The sequence below is a fragment of the Elephas maximus genome, chromosome 18 (genome assembly GCF_024166365.1).
Source record: "Elephas maximus indicus isolate mEleMax1 chromosome 18, mEleMax1 primary haplotype, whole genome shotgun sequence".
NCBI lineage: Eukaryota > Metazoa > Chordata > Mammalia > Proboscidea > Elephantidae > Elephas > Elephas maximus.
The window spans coordinates 61,486,419-61,509,870 of NC_064836.1; positions in this window are offsets into that span (position 1 = coordinate 61,486,419).

A 23,452-nucleotide genomic window follows, 5' to 3' on the forward strand; every position below is an offset into this window, starting at 1 on the left:
AAACTCTATGAGGCAGTTCTACTCTGTTCTATAGGGTTGCTATGAGTCAGAACCGACTTGATGGCATTAGTTTTTTTGGGGGGGGGTTGTATATATAGGGTCACTATGAGTCAGAATCGACTCAATGGCAGTGGGTTTGGTTTTTTTTGGTTTTGGTTACAAGGAAGTGAAAATATGTGGCACAAAAGGAAGTCAGGTAAATACGAACGTGTATTTAATACACATTAACAATCTCAGTCAAATAAGAGATAAACAAAACACAACTTTGAATTAAATGAAATATCTCTTCGCATTCTCATCTGCACTTCTTATTTCCCTAGAACATATGTCTGCCATCCTCAAGCCCTGCATGGCCAAAGCCTGGAAGATGGTCACTTGCTCCCAATATTTTCCTTCAGTTCTACATACTTTCATAAAGTATATCTTTTCAGATTTCTATTACCTCACACCTCTGCATGATATTCTTCTGTGTCATGGTATTTTAAACATGAAAAATTATGAATTAATGTACCAACTTTCCAAAGAAAAAAGTTTATTTTTGGAAACAAAATCTTCTTTTATTACCAAGAGTTTAGTAGCAAGAATTAGGAATTATTTTAGGGAGACTAAGGGAACACATCTTACATTATGTAGGCAACTTCCTACTTTGTCTGTATGCCTAGAGTCTTCCTTTGGCATGAAAACATTTAGAAAACTTGTAATAAGCATTTGCGATGCTTTAGTCTTAATATTGCTCTCTCTGAAATCTAACCTAGGTGTCGACACACTTATTCTTAAACAATTATCAATATTTTATCACCTCTTTTAACCTATTAATTATACATATATACATGCACAGACACAGACATACACGTATACATATATATGTTTATATATGTGTGTGTGTGTAATTTGTTGTTTCAACTGCCCTAAACATATTGCCGTAATTATAAGAGTTAAGTCATTTATATACACATTAGGCTCAATTTTCCGTTAATTGGATTTTATAATTAAAGAGAACAAATATAAAATGTTTTATTGACTATGCTCTATAAACAGATACTAAATAAAAAGCAAAAATACTTAAATGGAGAAATAAATTACTATGGATTGTCTATGAAAAAATAGATGGTCAATGAAAAACAACTACAAAAATAACAACACCATAGTGATCCTATGGTTAGTAAATATTTTTAGAACACTGTGTCTGAGAAAATGTTATGTGCTCAGCAGACCTGTTTTCTCTTTCCATAAGGAAGAAAAAATTAAGTATAATATCTCAAGCCAAATTTCAATTAGTTTTGGGCAATGTGACTAATTTTTGGCTACTGGAATATTTGGCATAGGTGAAAACATGATTTTCAGCCTTAATCATAAAAAGTTCCACTGTACAATCCACATTTTCTCTCTATTATTAATGCAGTAGCATGTGAAAGAGTCCAGATACAAGAAACAAAATGGAACAAACCTGGTTCCCCACGTTCCTCCTTTAAAAGAGAATGTCCCAAAAGAGCCATCCCATCTTCTTCAGACTGTGACATGATCAAGAAATAAACTTTTACTGTGTTAAATCACAGAAACATTGGGGATATTTGCTACAGCAATTTGCTTCTCCTGGTACAGGTAGGAAACGGTGGTGGTGTAGTGCTTAAGTGCCATGGCTGTGAACCAAAAGGTCTGCTGTTCAAATCCACCAGGAGCTCCTTGGAAACTCTATGGGGCAGTTCTGCTCTGTCCTATAGGGGCTCTGTGAGTCGGAATCCACTCGATGGCAATGGGTTTGTTTGTTTTTTAGTACAGGTAGGGACTCTGAAATTAGAGATGAATGGTCAAATTTAAGAGATATTGCCAAAGAAGTATTCTCAGGCCCAGTATAGGGCATTTTATCTGTTGAAATTAGCAGGAGTGAAGAAGAGAGAGAAATCGAAGACAGCTTCCATTTCTGAGGTATCAGGGAATTTGTGAAAGAAGATTGTTTTAAAAATATGTCATTTTGTATCACCTAACAGGGTGTAAATTTCAGGGAGAATCAGAAATACCCATCTCTATCGGTGACAGTAGATGACCTATGGGCTTGGTCTTGTTAATTAGCACAATAATAGCCCCCAAAAATGATACCCCATATATTTTGGAGGAGGTGCTAGCCATATTTTCTATAAAATAAAAAATTGAGTAACATATATAACCAAAAAACCAAATCCAGTACCGTCAAGTCATTCCAACTCATAGCGACCCTACAGATCAGAGTAGAACGCCCCCATAGAGTTTCCAAGGTGCGCCTGGTGGATTCGAACTGCTGACCCTTTGGTTAGCAGCTGTAGCACTTAACCACTAGGCCACCAGGGTTTCCAGAGAGTACAAAACAAATTTCTAAATCTTGAACCACACGACAGATAATATACACTGAAAAAAGTTCAGGCAATCTTTTTGTTGTTGTTGTTAAAAGGGTCATGTGCTCAGAGGGAGTAAATCCCAATTCAGCTTAATCAATAATTTGGGGATTAAGTTTTCTGTCCTCTGCAAATTTGTTTAAATATACTATATGCTTACCAACCACGTGTTTTTACGTATTGTCAACGTAGAGATAGCATAAAAAAACATACTGAAAAATCTCAAGGTATATAAAGAGAATTAACTTGGCGTCAGAACCAAATTTCTCCACCATGTGAAATTTATTTAATACTGCTGAACTTCAATTTACTCATTTGTTAAAAAAGATAGTATCTATTTTAAAGGATAAAAACAGATATTAGAGGTCTTGGTTCTTGCATTTAAGGAAAGAGTCCATGTGTTTCTGTAATATAGATACAAAATCTGTCTAGTAACAACAATAAAAAGGAAATTATTTTAGCATTGTAAGTGTTATTAGCAGGTCTATTCTCACTCATAATCCTCATGACTTGTTTTGCTAAGTGTAACACAACAGGTTTATCAATGTCAAGTTTATTATTATGAAGCTTTGATAATAGATGAATTCACCATTTTTGTTTGTTTTTTATTTGTGATATTTGCTTATTTTTGGTCATATTTCCCAATATCTGATCAATTACTTCTTGTTATTGTAAGTTCACAAGGAAATTATTGAGAGGAATCTCCTCGGGAAAATGCAATATTTTTGGTTACTAACTTGGTTTTTCATTCCAAAACTCTGTATGTTATCCCTGGCTTGGTGAAACACACCTGATTTGACAAAGAACAAATGCCCTATTTTATCATTACCATTTACTCTCTAGGGGGAAAAAAAAAATAGAAACTATCAATGAAGGTAGGTTAGATTATACAGTGTAAATAAATGATACCCAATCTCAACAGCATACAATAAATGTTTACGTTTTGATAATATTAAACATCTAATCCTGGCTCTGGTAACACATGGTCTTCATTCTGGAAAACAGGTTGATAGAACAGTGTCTACCTGGGGCATTGGTAATTTACTAATAGAAAAAATACTTCTTAAGCCATATACTGGCTCTAAAAGTTTCTTCTTAGAAGGGACACCCATATTTTATTGGCCAAATTGCATATACAGTTTTGAGTTCTGCGGGATAGAAATGTCTGATGCTTCCACAAGAAGAAGCATATCAGATAAAATAAAATCCACCCCTGAAACTCATACATTTGATTTAGCTCTTGGGATGTGACGGGGGGCCGGGAAGGGTTAGTGAAGGAATAGTAATTACTAGTTATTTTATTGTGAGCACCTTACTTACTTAACCTCACTGAGCCTCAGTTTACTTGTCTGTAACATGGTGATTTTAGTTCCAACCCCATAGGATTATTGTTAAAATCAAATGTGATAATAAAATTAAAATATCTGTCACAGTAACTAACCCATTGCCATCGAGTCAATTTAGACTCATAGCAACCCTATAGGACACAATAAGAACTGCTCCAAAAGGTACCCAAGACTGTAATCTCTACAGAATCCAATTGCCACATCTTTCTCTCGAGGAGCAGCTGGTGAGTTCGAACTGCTGATCTTTTCAGTTAGCAGCCCAATGCTTAACCACTGTACTACTAGGGTTCCTTGCACGGTAACTAGAGTTTGGTTAAGTTGTATAAATGTTAGTTATTATTGCTTTTATTTTTATCTCTTCATTTTAATGTAAAAGTAAGAAAACATAACTAAATTGGAAGTGTATATATGTATGTGTGTGTATATATATATATATATATATATGTTAGGTGTCATCGAGTTGATTTCAACATCTAGAGATCCCATAATACAGAGTAGAACTGCCCCATAGGCTGTAATCTTTACAGGAGCAGATCTCCAGGTCTTTCTCCCTCCGAGTTGCTGCGTGGGTTGAGCTGCCTTCCAGTTAGCAGCTGAGATTGCTTAACTGTTGTCCCACCAGAGTGCTGCCTCTCTCGGGACAGTGTAGCTAATTTTGCACTTTGGTTAATCAAGTTAGATCATTCTCCTAGACATGACTTTTTGTTGATATTGCTGGAGAGTGGTGTATTAATAACAGTTCATGTTTTCTTCTCTAGTCAGATATTTAAGGTAGATAAATTTAAGGTAGGTAAATAAAGTAGGTTAAAAAATAAGAAAAAAGTATAGAAGAGGTTTTCAAGCTGTCTATCTGTGCTATTTTTGCTTCTGCACCATCCATTCCTTCTTCTAGTACCTGACTTCACTTTCCCTGGAAGATCCATCCTCCCCTCATTTTCAGCCCATGCCTCTGAATGGGGCTGCCTAATTCTCGTCCCCGTTCTCATCCTCCAGCTCATCTCTAGAGGAGAATGCATGGTCTAAAAAAATAGTGAGTCCTAAATTTTATTCTGCTGTAGAAAATGATTGACTTAGGAATGGGCACGTGGCCCAAGCCAGGCTGATAGGGTTCATTTCTTTTTTTGTTTGCTTGTTTGTTTTTTAAATAACATGAAATAGAATCTCCCTTTCTGATGAAATGAAGCAGGGTAAACAAAAGTTGAGAACCATGACCCAGGTTGGATTACCCGGGAGCAGTCTTTGAGCAGAGATGTGTATCAGGAAGTTCACTGGGGAGTAACTGCAGGATTAATGCTTGCGGGGGGAGTAAAGAAAGCAGGATTGGGCAGAGGAGGATTGACTTGTCCTGAGTCACAACAAAGGCCTTGGTGGATCCTCAAGAGTTTTGAAATTTGTTGGTCCTTCAAAAACGGCTACTTGAGGGAAAGGGGCAGGGCTTTTATACTCCCTTGAAATAGTCATTGGATGTAGGCTGCCCCAGGGAAAAGGCATGTCCTTGGAAAGGTGAATATCCTCAACTGAGCACAATTCCCAGGAGAGACTCAACTGTTACAATCAAAGGAGAAATGAATGTATCAGTCCTGAAGGGCGGACATGGGCCATAAGTGGCAACAGATTTTAAGCTTACCAACAAATGACAGTATCACAGGGAAATAAATAGCTGAGAGATTAAAAGTGAGTGCTGGACAAAGTATTTTTTCCCTTGGATAGAGTCATTCCTGAATTAGTACCTCCTGGAGTTTTCATTTTATTGATTAAAAAATATCTCGTCTACTCTTTTGGCTATGATTTGGTTTTAGTTAGCTTTCAGCCATCAAGTAATACACCTTCCTTTCTTTTGACTCACACTTTCTCAAGGATTTTCTTAAATTCAAGAGCAAGATCTTGAAGAAAATCAAGCTGAAGAGGATGAGTATGAGAAAACTTACGATATATTCTGAAAAAGAGATATTAATAGATTCTGTTTTGAGCAAGGCTGTAAAACTGAAGACAGTCTTTTACAAATGAGGATTGTTAAATCTGTTAATTTTAATGAGAGGAAATAAAGATGGACAATAAACCTCCTGAGAATTGGTTGAGTTTAGGATAAGGCATGGGTTTGACCTTAATGGCAAAGTTTCCCTATTTGTGCACTAAACATGCTGCTTCTTCAGTTCTGAAAGAAAATACTCAAATGATTTTGGCATCCAAGTATTACTTAAAAAACACACACAAATAACATAAATGGAGGGGAGTTGCTCAAAATGTAATGCATCGCAGAAAGAAAGATGGGAAATTGATATTTATAACCATGTCTCCAATGTATGCTTTGTCAGTAAAATGAGTTTAGATCTGAGTTTAGAATTATAATTGCTTATGAGTAGCCAAAACAAGAAAAACTACAAGAGAAAAAAAAAAAAATTCCCCTACAATGGCTTTGAAAAACACAATTAAAGTAAAGGATAGCCTCGTCAAAAGAAATTGAGGTAAAGAAGTAAAATGCAATTATAAACACTGCTTACTTCGTAATGTTTGGCAAAATAGTTATGTTAAATGAAATCCTGGCTCTATAGGGAATATTCCAGGTGGATAATTTTTATTTCATTATTCTTTTGGTCCAATTGACAGGAAGTCATTAAGAGAAAAGAGTGGAGAAAATTGGGATCTAGATAAAGAAGTATGTTATTAGAAGGAGGTATCATTACAGGCACTAATTACATTTAGGCTGCTGATCAGCAGTAACCCTCAATGATACTGATGTCAATCGTTTCAAAGAGACAGAGGAGAGTTTAGTGGTCTAAAGAGTTCATATAGGCTGGATTACTTTAGTAGGCAAGATACTTTGGTAGGCTTACAACTGGATAGTGTACCTAATTTGGCAATTTGGTTAATCAGTTTAGATTGTTTTCCTAGATATGGCTTTTTGGGATACATCTGGGGAGTACTGTATTAATAATAGTTTAGGTTTGCTTTCCTAGCCAGATGTGATGGTTAAGGTTGTTTGTCAACTTGGCTGGGCCATGAGTCTCAGTGGTTTAGCAGTTACGTTGTAGTTTGGCAGTTACTTATTGATGCAGTCACTTATTGATGCAGTCACCTCCACGATGAGATCTGATATAATGTAATCACTTCCAGGATGAGATCCAATATAATGTAATCACCTCCACGATGAGATCTGATATAATGTAATCACCTCCACGATGAGATCTGATATAATGTAATCACCTCCACGATGAGATCTGATATAACGTATTCACGTCCAAGATGAGATCTGCTATGAGCAGCCATTCAATTGAAAGGGCATTTCCCCGGGGGTATGGCCTGCATTCAATATTCATGGACTTGCTGGCAAAGCTTGCTGGGTTTTGCTGTGCTCTGGATTCTGCATTTGGCTCGTCATCATCTGACCCTGGTTCTCGGGACTTGAGCCAGCAGCCTACCATCTTACCTGACAATCTTGGATTTGTCAGCCTCCACAGCTTGTGAGCCAACAGCTTGCCATCTGACCTGCTAAACTTGGGTTCATCAGCCCCTGCAGCTACGTGAGTCAGGAGGAGCCTTCAGACATAGCAAAGATTGTGAAGATGGTGCAGGACTGGTTAGCATTTTGTTCTGTTGTACACAAGGTCGTTGTGAGTCAGAATCCACTTGATGGTGCCTAACAACGAGTTCCGAAATCAAATACTTTTTTTCTGTTAATAGATTGAAATGAGGAGTAAGTGTAGGTTTGTGTACACAACCTATATTTCTGTGCCCTCAAATTTTAACCTTCCACTACCTCTTCAGATTCTACTAAGCTTTAATTTTTTCTCAAGTGAAACATTTCATTTTGAGGAATATCAAGTCTAGCCTGGCTTCTGTACCCTACTGTTTGATTAGTTATACTAAAAGAATATTTTATAAAAGAGTAAAACTTCTATAACACCATCCAATTTAATTTTACTGCAACTGCCTACATTTCTGCCAATTTTGTCAGGAGGAAATGGACATATACAGAGATTTTGACATGAGGCATATAAAACGGCAAATATAAAAAAAAGATATAGGGTAGGAAAAATCAAAGTGATCATACTCTTTGTGGGAAGTGTTCTTGAAGGAGATTAAAACTGGCTTTAACCTACCTTATTTAAAATGTTGAAACAGCCAGAAAGCAAACTGCTTGATATTCTCATGGAGACTCTCCATACATTCTTGCACAACAGCCTATTAAATGTGGAGGTGAAAGATAATATGACATAGGTTATTGTATATAAGATAACGTTTCTTTGATGAAAAGTTACTTGCAATATATGCTGAAATGTCTCCTAAGGAATATTCTGAAGTGGTTTCCATGAGATCCTACTCCATTTTCTAATTTCCATTTTCTCTTTTCCAGTTACATTAAATCATGGGTCAAATTGTTTCTGAAATCTTCAGGGAACACGAAGGCACTAAACTATTTATTCCTATCTGTTATGGGTTGAATTGTGTCCCCCCCAAATACGTACTGGAATCCTAGCCTCTCCTTGTATGAGTCCACACACTGCAACAACAACATACCCATTCGTGAATGTGTAATGATGTTTAGAAATAGGATCTTCTTTGTTGTGCTAAGGAGGCCATATCAGCTAGGGTGTGTTCTAAGCCTAACCGCTTCTGAGTTGTATAAGGAACTGCATAGACACAGTGACATGGAGGCACATGCTGGGGAAGACAGAAGCCATGTGAGTATCGCCAAGAACCAAGGAGCGGCCAGGGTTCCTCACAAAAAAGAAATTACCAGGGCAAGACCCCGATTTGAAATTTTAGCCTCCAGAACTGTGAGAAAATAAATTTGAGTTCTTTTGGTATTTGTGTTACAGCAGCACGAAGAATCTTAAAACATCCTCTAACCTCAGTCCCAGGGGAAATTTCTTAAATAAACAGCGGTCTGCTGTTGGGCCTGAGAGTATGTTAAAAAATCAAGCATTCGTTCAGGGAATCAGTCTTCCCTTATTCCAGGCAAACTTATTCCTGTAGGTCTCCTCTTTCCTGCCCAACTTGCTTTCCACGACAGAGCCCTTGGTGAGGCAGGCTGTGGGTGGAGAGAATGGACATCATAACACCTCCCTTTAAACACTGCACTCACAACTCCAGTCCTCTGCATCTTCCTCCTTCAGTTTCCACTGCATGTGTAGACGTGTTGGAAGGAGTGGGGTGGAGAAGGAAAGATTGTGGTAAAGCTAGGTTTGTCCTGGTTGTTGGTGATACTCTTTGGAATTGAGTGGAGGAGGAAAAATCCTTATTTCCCCTCAATTCTAACATACAATCACCAATTCTAAGGCATTGCAAGTGTTCCATTTCATAAATCATATGCTGTTGCTGTGTGCCTTAGAGTCGATTCTGACTCATGGCGACCCTATAGGACATAGTAGAACTGCCCCATAGGGTTTTCTAGGCTGATTGCCACATCTTTCTCCCACAGGGCCACTGGTAGGTTTGAACCACCAACCTTCAGTTTTCAGCTGAGTATTTAAACACTGTGTTACTAGGGCTCTTCATCAATTATATAGTCGAATGATTTTCCAAATTTTTTTCCTTGCTTGTTTTAAATTTATAACTTTATGAAGCTTTGCATTTAGGTATATTAACCTCAATTCATTAAATTTTCATCATTTATAAAAGTGATTTGATTGAATTTGTTGTCTTCTCAGTTTCTTTGATGTAGTCTTGCTATAAAGATCTTTTCTTACCCCCTCCATCACCAATTGCTTTTCTTCTTTTTTATTAATTCTCCTTACAACAGCTCAGTGACGATATAACATCTAACTTCTGGTCTCTTTCTCTTGAACACAAAAAACCACCACCAAAAAAAAAACAAACCCACTGCCGTCGAGTCGATTCTGACTCACAGCAACCCTATAGGACAGAGTAGAACTGCCCCATAGAGTTTCCAAGGAGCACCTGGAGGATTCAAATTGCTAACCTTTTGGTTAGCAGCCATAGCATTTGACCAGCAGAAAAAAATATTATCCCGGTTACCAGAAGATTTGTTGACAAATAGCAATAACTAATCCCTGGAACATCTTTTTCACTCACCTTCTCTCACTCTCAAACTACATAATCCCAAGTTGTCTCATGTGCTGCAGTTTAGAGATCAGGCTGACCCTTCAACAATATCCTGACTAGAGAAGCTTGAGAACTCAACTTCTGGGAGTTTAGTTCAAGAAAATCATCTCATCACCCAGTTGCTCACTCTTCTTCTCTCCCTTTCTCTCGTTCTTCCTCTCTCACTCCAGTGCTCTCTCCCATACTCAGACAAGAAAATGCAAATATATATATATGAAAATGAGATCTCTGTAAACCCTTTTCTGAACCAGTATCTTAAGCCTTGGTTACAGCTGATAGAATTTCCCCAGTAAGAAGAGTGTTTCCTGAAGCTTACAGAGCTAGAGACTGACAATGTGTCTTCTGAGTGCCTAACATAGTTTTTAGCGTGATGTTCTGCAAGCATGTGACTCAAGAAGGCCTACAGCAGTGACTAATTTTGCAGATCTCAAGGTTGTCTCTTGCATCTTGGTTTAACCTGTCAATATTCTGATATTCCTTAGAGTTTGCCTGAAGCAACTAATACACTGTGGACTTATGTAGCAATTGCAAGGATGTTTAACTTTTAACTCAATTCCGGAGTTTAGTCCTCATTTATGTGATTACTTAGAATGACATTCCTAAACTGTGAGCTCTCAGGATCATTAAAATTTAATTTTCTGTAAGGATAGAACACAGGAGATTATGTTCAGTTTATTAGCTCTGACCCTTTGCACTTAGACAGCCTTGCAGTTTAATTTGGTTTATACAGAACATAATTCATGTGGCCCTGGTTGTTACGTACTTTTATCGTTACAGATGCTACTTGAAATGCCTAAATTAGAGAGTCTCACTTCCTTACTACCGTAGAAAGTAGTATCCTGGGCAGGAAGAAGAAGAAAAGAAAGAAACGTGAGAGAAAAGACAATTTCATTTTTCAAAAAAGTGGTTCAGAAAAAGAAAAAAGATGTATGAATTACAAAAAACAAAATAATATTTATAATTTGACTTGCATTTTGTTAAAATCATCTCTGTAACAGATGGCACAGTGCTTTAAACAACAAAAGTTTTTAAAAATTGTAAAAACAATATTTTTATGATGAAAATGTATTGTCTGGAACTTCAGTGTCCAGGACTAGCCACATAAAAAAAATACAGCTATTTAAATTTAAACATTAATGCATTAATATTAAATAAAATTTAGAATTTAATTTTCAGGTGCTCTAGCCATACTTCAAGGGCTTAATAGCCAGATGTGACTTGTGGCTACCATACTGAAGACAGATACAGAACATTTCCATCATCTATTTACTGGACATCGCTGGTTCAGAATACAGGTGTAGTACTTCCGGTAAACCTGATTCTTTCTACTACACGTGTTGCTGCTTTCCCTTTAGACATAATTTATTGCTTACCACTGGGTCTACTCTTTGTGGGCCAGAGATCGATACCTACGCCTGTCTTTTGAATTTGTCAAAGGATAGTGTTGTAAAGTTGATCTGAACAGCAAGCCTGATGGCTAAGCCTTGTGAAAAACCTTGATCATAGACCAAGCAAATTTCTCACATGAAGGCAAGACCAAGAAGCACTGAGGTGTGCTAAGGATCAATTATCAAGACCGGAGCATACGGAGGAAGAGAAGGAAGAAGGCATTATCTACCTAAAAATACATACATAAAAAAGACGTTAGGGCCTGGAGATTTATATTAGGGTCAAAATAACTGTGACCAGCACAATACTTCCAAATCTATATAACTGGTTTTTCATGTAAGCATAGTGGCAACCACCCAGCCTATTTAATTGTGTTTTATGAAAGAGATATTAGGATAAGAAGTTTGCATGTGTTGTATTATTCCTACAACCGCTCTAACAACTAACCTATGTTATACCTATGTTTCAGAATGACGTAATTTAAAATCAGTAAGACAAAATAATTTTCCCAAAACCTCACTGTTAATAAATTTCAAAATTAAGGATTAAAACTCAGGTTTAGTTGACTTTCAAACTCATGATTTTGACACTATATATAACATGATTTTAAAGGTGCCATAGAGTTGACTTCGACTCATACTGACCCCATGTGTGTCAGAATAGAACTGTGCTCCATAGAGTTTTCAATGGCTGAGTTTTTGGAAGTAGCCAGGCTTTTCTTCCAAGGAGCCTCTGTGTAGATCTGAACTTCCAAACTTTTGATTAGTAGCTGAATGCATTAATCATTTGCACAACCAGGGACTCCATATAATATGGTTTTAGGGGTACTGAAATAAATTCTTTCATACTCTGAAGTTCTTCACCTACGAATCATTCATGTGATTTAAAATCCATAAAATATCCAATTTCTAGGTCAGATCTTGAGGTTAGCTTACTTCCACCTGGCCATTGGGATAAGTACCACCTATGCCCAACCATGACAAAATTTGAGTCCTTTGAAAATCTGTGTTGGTATACATAAGCTGGAGCGGTGCTCTGTGAATTCTGTGGCTCATTTGGAACTTCCAAATATTTTGGGGGCTCCAGCATTCTGTGGGCATATGCTTTCACGATCTAATGGTTTTAGGATGTGGAGGCTAAGAAAGTTATACTTTAATAAAAAAAAAAATAAAATAGTGCTGCACAAATTAGATTTGAGGCTTTCTTCTCCAGAGAAGAACAAAAACTGGAGATAACAGGCGTAATTATCAGCACATTTTACAGTCTAAGGGACCTTCCATTCCTTTGGGGTACTGTATCTTTACAGAAGAAACTCATTTGGTAGAATATATTTTCTATTATGAATGTTCCACAGATTTTGTGGTTTTTCAAATCGCTTTTCAAACTGAATAAATAAATCGTTTTCATTTGTTTTTGAGAATTCATTTATTTTCTCTATTTTGTTTTTGAAATAGGCCTCTGAAATAAAAAATGTAAAATAGTCTTTATTTTCTGTCTGTAGATTACCTTTTGAAAGGCAATAGGCCAAGAGATAACAATCTTAGGTAGTCATTTTTCTTCAGAAGGAGCCCTAGTGGCACAGTGGTTAGGCGTTTGTTAACCGAAAGATCAGTGTTTCGAACACAACAGCTACTCTGCAAGAAAAAGATGTGGCAGCCTGTTTCCATAAAGATCACAGCCTCGTGAACCCTGTGGGGGCACTTCTACTCCATTCTCTAGGATCCCTGTGAGCTGGGCTTGAAATTGACTTCATAGCAATGGGTTTGGGTTTTTTTTTTTTTTAATTGTTAACACTTTACGTTTTTTAGAAGAGAATTTCACATATGATCAAAGAGTAATAAATACGGCAGGTCTCCATGGGGAACTGAGAGAGAACTAAAACAGCCCTGAAGCATCTTACCAAACCAAAACCAAACTGCCCATAGGGTTTCCAAGAAGTGGCTGGTGTATTCAAACTGCCCACCCTTTAGTCAGCAGCCAACTCTTAACCACTCCACCACCAGGGCCCCAGGATCTTCTTGGGAATGTGTTCATCAGAGAAATAAACCCCAGGAGCCAGGAACTCCGATATCTGATTTGAAATTTTTACTGAGTAGCTGTGTGATTTAGGGTAAATTTCTGTACATTTTGGAGGTTCAGGTTGCTCAAGCTGTCTGATTGTAACACTCTGAAGAGTAAAATGAACAAGAAGAAAATGACATCTAGTTAAAGGGCATGACTCATCTCAGAACTCCACAGCATTTTCAAAACAGTGTTTCATGTTGCACTGATACGGGAATGAAGCCTGGAAAAATTCCATCAATATGAACTGATTAAAGATATTAAAGCTGTTGTTGTTGTCAGGTGTCATTGAGTTGGTTTCAACCCATAGTGACCCTGTGCACAACAGATCGAAACACTGCCCCATCCTGCACCATCCTCACAATTGTTGCTATGTTTGAGCTCAATATATAATATAAGCAACCCTGTAAATATACTAAAGCTACCAGCATATAACGAACTGTGTTTGTCCAGAAAAAGAGACAACTATCTACATCACGTGGCATCACGTGGCACAGAATTCTCTCCCTAGCAGGATAATAAACTTCTCTGTTTCTGCTATCAAATAAAGAAGTTTTCTTTTTTTTTTTAATAAAGAAAAAGGAACTGAGAATTTAAATAAATAAAGTTGAAATTAAGCAAATGCATATCCACAGAAAGGAAGAGATTAAGGGTTCTTTTTTCATCAATATTTGATTTACTGAGACACTCTTTAGCTTTAGTAACTTTCTTATGCCACTTGACAGCTTGGTTGACTCTACCAGCGACATGAGCCAAGACAATTCCCAAAATAACCACACTTATGCTACAGCATCTCCTCAAGGTTTTGCCAACATCTTCTGTGTGACGTGAGAAAGAGATAGAGCCCTCTGCGCAAATCATGAACCTAAATAAAGACCAAAAAACTTTGACTTTAGAGTTCAAGCTGTGTGCCTGACTCAGCCTGGTAATGTCCCAGCTTGCCAGCACTGTGACTTTTTCATTACACGTACTTCATTGGATTCTATTTTAGGAGAGATTGAATTTAAGTGGAAAAAAAGTGGGAGTCTTTTCCAGTCCTAAATTCTAACATTAAAAATAGCCTTCAGACCAGAATTTTGAACAAGCAAGACACAATATCTGGCCCTCCTACTCTCACTGGTAGACCCAACTGTCTCCAATAAAAAGGAAAATGATATGGTCCCAGGTGGGGCGGGGGGGAGGGGAAGGGCAGAGTAAATCATTTCTCTTCCCAAATTTGTGGGAACATCCTGCACTTTTCTCATACAGCTTGTTGTTAATTTACCTTAGAATCTTATACACCTGGATGAGCTGACCCAGCCTGGTGTTTCCTCTCCTTGATCTTGAGGCTATTTCTTTTCTTGGTGAGCATCTCGTTCATTGTACAGACAAAAAGTTAAATTTAGCAAATGGAGCCTTTCAGAGCTGAGAGTTCTTGCTGATCTGGGAGCCTGTCAAGGTGATTCTATGCCAACTTGGACTTGCTCGGAGTTGAAGCTTCCAATCTTGCCAAATGTTATGCTTATTTTGTGACAAAGATGAAAGTCACAGTTGGATTTAAAAGGAGGCCATCCAGTTTATTTTATTCTTGTCTCAACTCTTTGAATCTATGTCCCTATGACTGAAGGCTTTGTAAATAAACAGGTGTCCATATGCCCCAGTGTGAAACAAAATTTCATGGAGCCACATTTAAAAAAGAGCAATTGTCATCATTCTTTTCTTTGGTATGTGAAAGTAATACTGGTTTCATAATGTATTTATTACTATTCAAACTCAATATTCATACTTCCTTAATGATTCGAAATTCTGGAATTTGGGGAAGGAGTGTTACATAAAAAGATCCGGATTAGACATATGCACTGGGAACTTGACCAGCTCTGCTCAATGTGGGAGAAGTTTTATAGACCATGAAGAGTTTTAGTAAGTACTAAAGAGAGCTCATTTACATACTTACGGTTTTATGTACGTGACCTATAAACCAAAATAGGTATGTAAGTAACTAAAATATTATGACTAATGTGTTATATATTAGTGCACACAGACACATACAGAAACATTTACGCAAAAGTACATTGTCTTCTAATTAACTGATTTCCCCAAACACCTAAGAATTTCTTGCTTGCACATTAGGCATCTTAGGCACCTGCTTTTACAACTGCTTCAACCAACTAAATGCCCGAAGTGCCTAATTTACAACAGTATAATAATGTAAGCATTGAAGGATGCACTCAGTGTAGTTGCATTATTTGACTATTAAATATAGGTGTTGGTATTGATGTAGTAACTGTAAAGTACATTTTAAAGGGATCTGATACATATATACATACGTGTACCAAAAAAAAAAAACCAAACCCAGTGCCATCGAGTCAATTCCGACTCATCGCGACCCTACAGGTACATTACCCAATATTTCTCTAGTACATAAAATAGCCGATCTTGAATCATCTTAGTAATTATACCATTTAACACATGTAAGAACCCTTAATAAGCATATACTTGCTCATTTTCTAATGTGCTGATCTCATATAGAGTATCCATAAACCCGTTATGTAGGTATTTAAGGAAATAGGCATAAGTAGGCATGTTTGTCATACGTATCATTTGTTTCATAGGCATTCCTTTTCCCCAGTTGAGATTTAGGAATTTTGCTATGAGATGATCAGTTCTTTAATTTAAATATATAAATTATTCAACAATAAGTACAATCACAGCAGATTCTCAAAATATTTCATAACTGGAAGCAAAAGAAAACTAATGCTTCATTTTTTAAAATACCTCAATAACATGTCTCATGCAACTTTCATAATTTTAACACCTTAATTTTTTAAATGAATGAATAATCCAGTGCCATAGTATTCAGATGTCACTCTAAATAGGCAAAGAAACTTTGTAATGATAGTTAAAAAAAAAAAAAGAGAGAGAGAGATTAACAAAACAAAACAAATTTGTAGTGACAGATGCACCATTCGCTGTTGCTGAATTTGGTGGTGGAAGGTGTTGGGAAAGTAGAAGCTATGCTTCTGAAACATTCCAGCACCTGTGTAACCTGTCTCTGTTCAAGGAGAAGAGTATGTTGTTGTTGCCACTCATGGCGACCTTAGGAATAACAGAAGGAAACATTGCCCGGTTCTGTGCCATCTTCGTGTTTGTTGATTTGTTTGAGCCCATTGCTATGGCTATTGTGTCAATCCGTCTTATTAAGGGTTTCCCTCATGTCTGCTGACCTTCTACTTTATCATCCATAATGCCCTTTCCTAGTGACTGGTCTTTCCTGATGATGTGTCCAAAGTAAGTGAGTCAAGGGTTTAAATGTAGTAAAACAAAAACGAAATAAAAACAAACAGTTGCTGGAGAATCAACATAGACTACGGCCACCGCGTGTGTGTCAGAATAAAACCGTGCTCCATGGAGTTTTCAAAGGCTGGTTTTTTTTAAAGTAGATTGCCAGGGTTTTCTTTCGAGGTGCCTCTGGGTGGACTTGAATCTTTCATTTAGCAGCCAAGCACTTAACCATTTGCACAGCCGAGAGGCTCCACCACTGATACAGGACTATATCACTTAGGCTTTACTATAAACAAATCATCCTGGTCTTTCCACACGGTAGTCATAGAATTCTAATATAACCAGTATGTAAGCATTTTTCAAGTCTCTGCTGATATCATATTTGCTACTGACCCGTTGACTAAAGCAAGTTACATGGAAAAGCTCAGACCCCAAATAGGCGTGTCCTACAGTGGACATGGGTGTGGGGTGTAAAAATCAGTAGCCGTTTTTGCATTACCTCACAAGGTCCATTCCTAAAGGGAGAAATCCTTCTGAAGGGGTATCTTTTTCTAAGATTCTGTGTTTTCAAGAGGAGAAAAATGAGCATCGGTGATAGCTTGATAGATTCAACCAAAGAGTAAGCATCAAGAAGTGTAATTAGTAAATAGGATCGTTGGGGATGAGGCATCACAGGAGGGCAAAGCAGCTTAAAGGACCTGGAGGTGACTGGGTTCCTTAGTTGGATTCACTGTCTTGTATCTGATTTCTGTTAGACCTGCAGAAAACCAGCCGTTTTTCACTCACACCATCCAGATCCAGCATTTTCCAAATCTGGCCCTAATCCATCGGGAATGGAGCATCTTGAGACTTCTGCGACAAATACAGCTTCGTGTATCCCACCGTCATAGATTCTTGACTCAGAAATACCAGGATGGACTGAAGAATATGCCTCTGTAACAAGAATCCCAAGAATGAGAAGTACAGCTCCATAGAAAAAGGGTATGTAGTAGTCATCCTTGATTTTTAAATCTTACTTTAATAATCAAAAAAGACCAATTTGTTTCCTTTGAAGAAAATCTATTTGTGGAGGAGCGAAGCACAAATAATTATTTGTATGTAATTAGTTTCTGTCTTTCAAAAGCTTCAGGGCATTTTTTTCTCCTTCTAGATGCCCAAATATGGAATGATTTCCCTCTTACTAGGCAGAAGAACATTATTAATACTTTAAAATTATTTTCAGTAGTAGAGTGGCAGTAAAGCACTCAACTGATAGCAGAAAGGTTGGTGGTTCCAACCCAGCAAAAGGTGCCTCGGAAGACAGGCCTGGTGATCTGCTCCTGAAAGGTCACAGCCCTGAAACCTCTCTGCAGCAGTTCTACTCTGCACATCGGGGGACACTACGAGTCACAGTCAACTCGATGGCAACTTACAACGACACTTGGAAGGGTTATTAAAATAAAATTAATGAATTGTCATGATATCCTGGTACTAAAAAGATACGCTGTTTGTAGTTTGTAACTCTCAGAGTTGTTTTTCACAAAGGTGAAAAGTGGTGCTTTTGTTCCAAATTCAACTTCTCTCAAAGAGGTTTTTCACAAACTTGTATCCTGCCACTGTCATCTTATAGATAAGAAAACAAACACAGGTCGGTTTGGTAAGTGTTACACTATAGACCAAATAAAAATAATAAAAAAAATTTTTTTTAATAATTTTTATTATCTCCATATTGCATTAAAAAGAGGAATCAGATCTTGTGACTTCCTATAGAGTACTCTTTTGACCACAGCCATTTCAAGGCACTGGTTAGGTATGGCTGTGATCTGAGGGTTCTTCTTTCCTAAGGCTATCCATATGTTGCGGAAGGCTTGATCCAGTCCTGCCTAGAAGTCAGGGAACTAACTAATGAGTCCTGGTGTTTCTTCCTGCTGGCAGTTTCTACTTGCCGTTATAAATCTTTCAAGATATCCAGTTCCCTAAACAGGTTCTGAACAATTAAGCATTTAATTGTTACAGAAGTTGATAGTGCACCCTCATTACTATAACTTTCAAAATGAATAGCTTTTCTGTCACCTTATCAACTGACCTAAATATGAGGCTATCAGCGTTGGAGTTTGTCATGGGGAAAAGTAGGGGTGCGTGAGCTGTAATCAGAGTCAGGGAAGGCAGGAACAGATTGTCTTTAACATCAGGGAAAAGTGTTATCTTGGACTGTCTGCTCTGCCTGAGGTGCTTTGACACTTCTTTGTAACACACCTAAAAATACGTTTTTTTTTTTTTCCTCTGCTGTTGCAGTCATAACCATGAAATCAATCCGGGGGGCACACAATCTATCTTCTGAATAGATCAATGAGTAATATTCTCAAAGTTCTAACCACATTGCCTTTTTTGAAAAAAAAGTAAACAAGAATACAAAGAATGAAGCATTTTTCTCAAATCACAGACAGGGGGAAAAAAAACCTAAAAACAAAATTACACACATCTTTTTACAAAAGAATGCTTATAAAGTAAGACCATATTTTTACTTATATAAATATTGAGCAAAGCAAAGAAAATTTGTTTGGTGCAAGTGAGAATCAGTTATGAACATAAACAAAAATGAATGACAGTCTTTGAATTTTGAAAACATTAATATTTTACCAAAAATAAATAGCCAATGAAGCCCATGTTTTAAATCTTACAAGACACATTAATTTCAAGTCATTTCATTTATTTAATTATTAAAAAAAAAAGTATAACTTTTGAGCAATTACTATGTGCTTGACATTGTGCAAGTACTGAGGACAGACAGACAGGTGCCACCACGGAACTTACTATCTAGTCACAGAGACACACATTAATGTGATTAAAATTATAAAAGAAAAATACGGAGAGCCTTGAGAGAAAATATTTTGCCTATATAGTCTCAAAGTCAAGAAAATCATCATATAGAAAGAAACACTTTAGCACAGATCATTTTGCACTGTACCAAATCGAGCCACGTTTCTTCTGGTTTGAGTTACTATCACTGGTATGTTCCATAGCAACCCATGTGTATACATCAGTCATAGAACTTGATATATTGTTTTCTGTTGATTTGACTTCCTGACTTGAATGGGAGTTCATGGAGAGGATTGGCTATGAATTTTCAGCTCTTCTAACTCTAGCACATGAAATATACAAAGCCTTCAATAGAATCCTGTCAAAGGAACGAATGACTTAAGTTGATGCTTGCATGAATTTATTTAAATATTCATGTGTTTCAATCTCTGTAAATATGCATTTCTTTAATTATTTTATCAACTGACACCAAAGTTCTTCTTCGGGAAGGATATTGTTTAGGAAATTCAGCTCCTTTGATGTGGAAAATGAGACCCTGAGGCTATACGGTGGAAATAAACAGGAAAAGAAAGCCAATTGTTTCGCGGCTGTGTATAAAAAAATAATGAAGGGAAATTTGGGAGTGGGAAAATGGAGGAAGAGGAAGGAAGAGAGGCAGGGGTCACACAACATCTTAGGAGGCTAGAGACTAGGGAGATTGATAACTAACCAGAGTTTTGCTGGGCCAGAGTTACAACCCCCCAAAATAAATAAAGTATTAAATCACAAGAATGATAATAAATTAAAATTTTTTTATATTCAATGCTGGGATGTAAAATCCTTTCTCTTCCCTACAATTCAGTAAATTCTAATGCACATTTGAATGACTATCTTGTGTCATTTTTGAATGACCCAAATAAAAGTGTCTGAGTTTCATTTATGGGTTAGCGCATAGGACCGAAAAGAAAATGACCCTAGGGGATAAAATATGATTGAGATGAATAGTTAAACATGGAGTTGTTGGTACTGGACCAGCTGTCTCACAATAAACAACCATAAAACTGGGCAAAATGTATGAGATAAATATTTTCATTATTCACTCAAAATATAATTATTGAGCACTTAACAGCAAACTAAGCCAAAAAAAAAAAAAAAAAAAAAAAACCCTAAAACAAAAAACTAAACCCTTTGTTGTTGAGTCCAACTCATAGTGACCCTATAGGACAGAGTAGAACTGGCCCCATAGGGTTTTCAAGGAGCGCCTGGTGGATTCAAACTGCCAACCTTTTGGTTAGCAGCTGTAGCTCTTAACCACAGAGCCAGCAGGGCTCCTACTCTCCTATTACAAACTAGACAAACTAGATGGTGTAACCAACAGTGTTGAACTGTTCCCCCTTCTAAAAGGTAACTGATGCAGTTAAACTATTCCCCCCTTCCCGTCCCTTCCCAGCTAGGCTCTCTGAGTTTCTGATAAGATATTTCTGTGTTGTCTGGGTAACAACACAATGTCCTCTTACTGTTTTCTCTGCTCAAGGCTGCTTCACTACTAGTCAACCATTCCCCTCTACTCCACCCCACCAATTTGGACATGAGCAATAAGCTGCAAAGCTGGCCTTAGGTAAACCTCATGTGTCATACCCCGCCAGCCGTCATATTACACCCCACTGCACCTCTATACATGTTAATTAGTTCCTGAAATTGCCTGTCTATTCCCGGAAACTTCATGAATTGTGCACAATTTCTCTATGCCAAACCCTAGAACTGCCCTAAGATCCCCAACTTCTGGAGCTCAATTTGAGATTTAGTCTCTGAGCTCCTTGCTTGACCAGATTGCAATAAAGTCCACTTTCTCTTTCTTAAAGCCCTGGTGTCTCTCAATTGACTCTAGGGCTTGCACTGGGCAGGATCCATTCTCATAGGGTTCCAATACTGTGATAATGCTAACAGCAAGCCGTGGACGTCTGATCTCTGAGAGAATGGAAATTCACAAAGAATACCCCATGTTTGCAGTGCTTCAAGCTGAAGTGCAAGAAGGGTAGATATGCCTTGCTGACAGGAGATCAGAGTTTGGAACGACAGATGTAGCTGGTATCTCTGAGGCGATGCGCTGGAGAGAAGGGACCTGCACTGGAGGCTTACGAGCTGCCCTCATGAATCCTTGGCTGAGGATTGGGCTGCACATATGCAGCACGGGTTTAATACAAAACAACTGCTGCAAGGTTGATAGTGGAATAGAGTTACTAAAGGTTAACCGGAACCAGAACCGGCTGATGTTGGAAGTCCATGCGGAGAGGCATCATTAACACCTTACTAAGACCTCAGGCATCAAGCTGAGAGGCCAGCAGATGCCACAGGGTAAGGCTTTTAACAAGGCCTACCTTAACAAGGTCTAAAACCAAGACCTTCACACTTTGGAATTCGAGACCTACCAAGTTCAAGGGAATTGAAAAATACAGGGTTTCTATAGATTGACCTTAGAAGAGCATAAAAACAAGCCTGCACAATTCACGGTGCTCATCCAGTAATTGGAGTGTTTATTAGAAAAATCAACACTGTTCAGAGAGAAGGTAATGGAATGCAGAATCTTTACAATCTGTCATTCACCAAAGAGGGTGAATAATAAGAAATATAACCTATGTTCAAGAAAAACATCATTCAAGAGTAACTAACCCTGAGTGGGTCAGATGTTCGATTAATAAGGCAAAGACTTTAAAGAAACAAGTACAAATATGTTCAAATAATTAAATAAAATATAGTCAACAGATTAATTTAATTTTTGGTGTTCATAAGTGAAGAGAAGGGAATCTCAGGAAAGAATTCAAACCGAAAAACCAAACCCGTTGCTGTCAAGTCGATTTTGACTCATAGTGACCCTATAGGACAGAGTAGAACTGCCACATATGGTTTCCAAGGAGCACCTGCTGCATTCGAACTGCCGACATTTTGGTTAGCAGCCATAGCTCTTAATCACTGTGCTACCAGGGTTTCCAGAAAAGAATTAGAAACTATAAAAAAGAATCAAATCAAAATTCTAGAAGTGAAAAGAGACTACAATAAAAAAAAAAATTCACTGGAAGTATTGAATAGCATATCTCAAATGATGGAAGAAAGAGTCAGTGGATTTGAAGAGAGATTAATAGCAATAATCCAGTAAAAAAAAAAGAACAAAGCCTAAGAGACAATGTCATACAGTTGAACACATATGTAACTGTAGTCCTGGAATAAAAAGAGCATCAAAATGGGATAGAAAGAAATACCAGATTAAATAATATCTGACAATTCACAAAATATGATGAAAAACACCACCTCTCGTATCAAAGAACATTAATAAAACTCAAGTATGATAAATATAAAGAAAACCTCCCCTAGGCCCAATTCAATCCAACAGCTAAAAGGCATATGTAAAAAGAAAATCATGAATGTAGTCAGAGAAAATAGACTCTTTACACATTGAGGAATCAATGGTGTACATTATGAATGGCTTCTCTTTACAAGAATCAACTTAATGGCAATTTTTTTTTCCTCTTTAGAAACAAATGGAATGTCATTTTTAAGTTACTGAAAAAAAATATTATACACTCCAAATTTTACATCAAAAAGGGAAATTTTTCTCTCTAGTAATTTCCTTAAAAGACAACTCTCTACTAAAACACAAAATAATGGCATAAAGTAGTATCCATAACACATGTAAATGTCAAAAAACAGATATGATGTAAAGAACACACAATTTGGGATCTCCAAAGGCCAGCACAATGAGTCAAGAAAAACAAACAAAAAGCACAAACACAGATTGGAAGGGAAGAATTAAAACTTTCTGTATTCATGGTAAACATAATTATCTACATAGATGGTTTGAAGTAGTGTAAAAAAAAATTCTACCCAAGAAGTACTGAATCAGAATCTACATTTTAACAAGATCTCCAGGTGATTCTTATGTACAACTTCCTGGAAACTTGCTAAAATGCAAATTCTCCACAGGGGTTAGAACCAGAAGAAACCATCTGGAAGCCCTGGCTTGAGCCGGTCTTGCAGCCACTGTGTCAATCCATCCCATTGAGGGTCTTCCTCTTTTTCACAGACCCTGCACTTTACCAAGCAAGATACCTTTCTCTAGCGACATCTAGAAGTAAACATAGAAATAAACCTTTGACACCTTGTAGTAGCAAAGATTCTTTAGCTAAG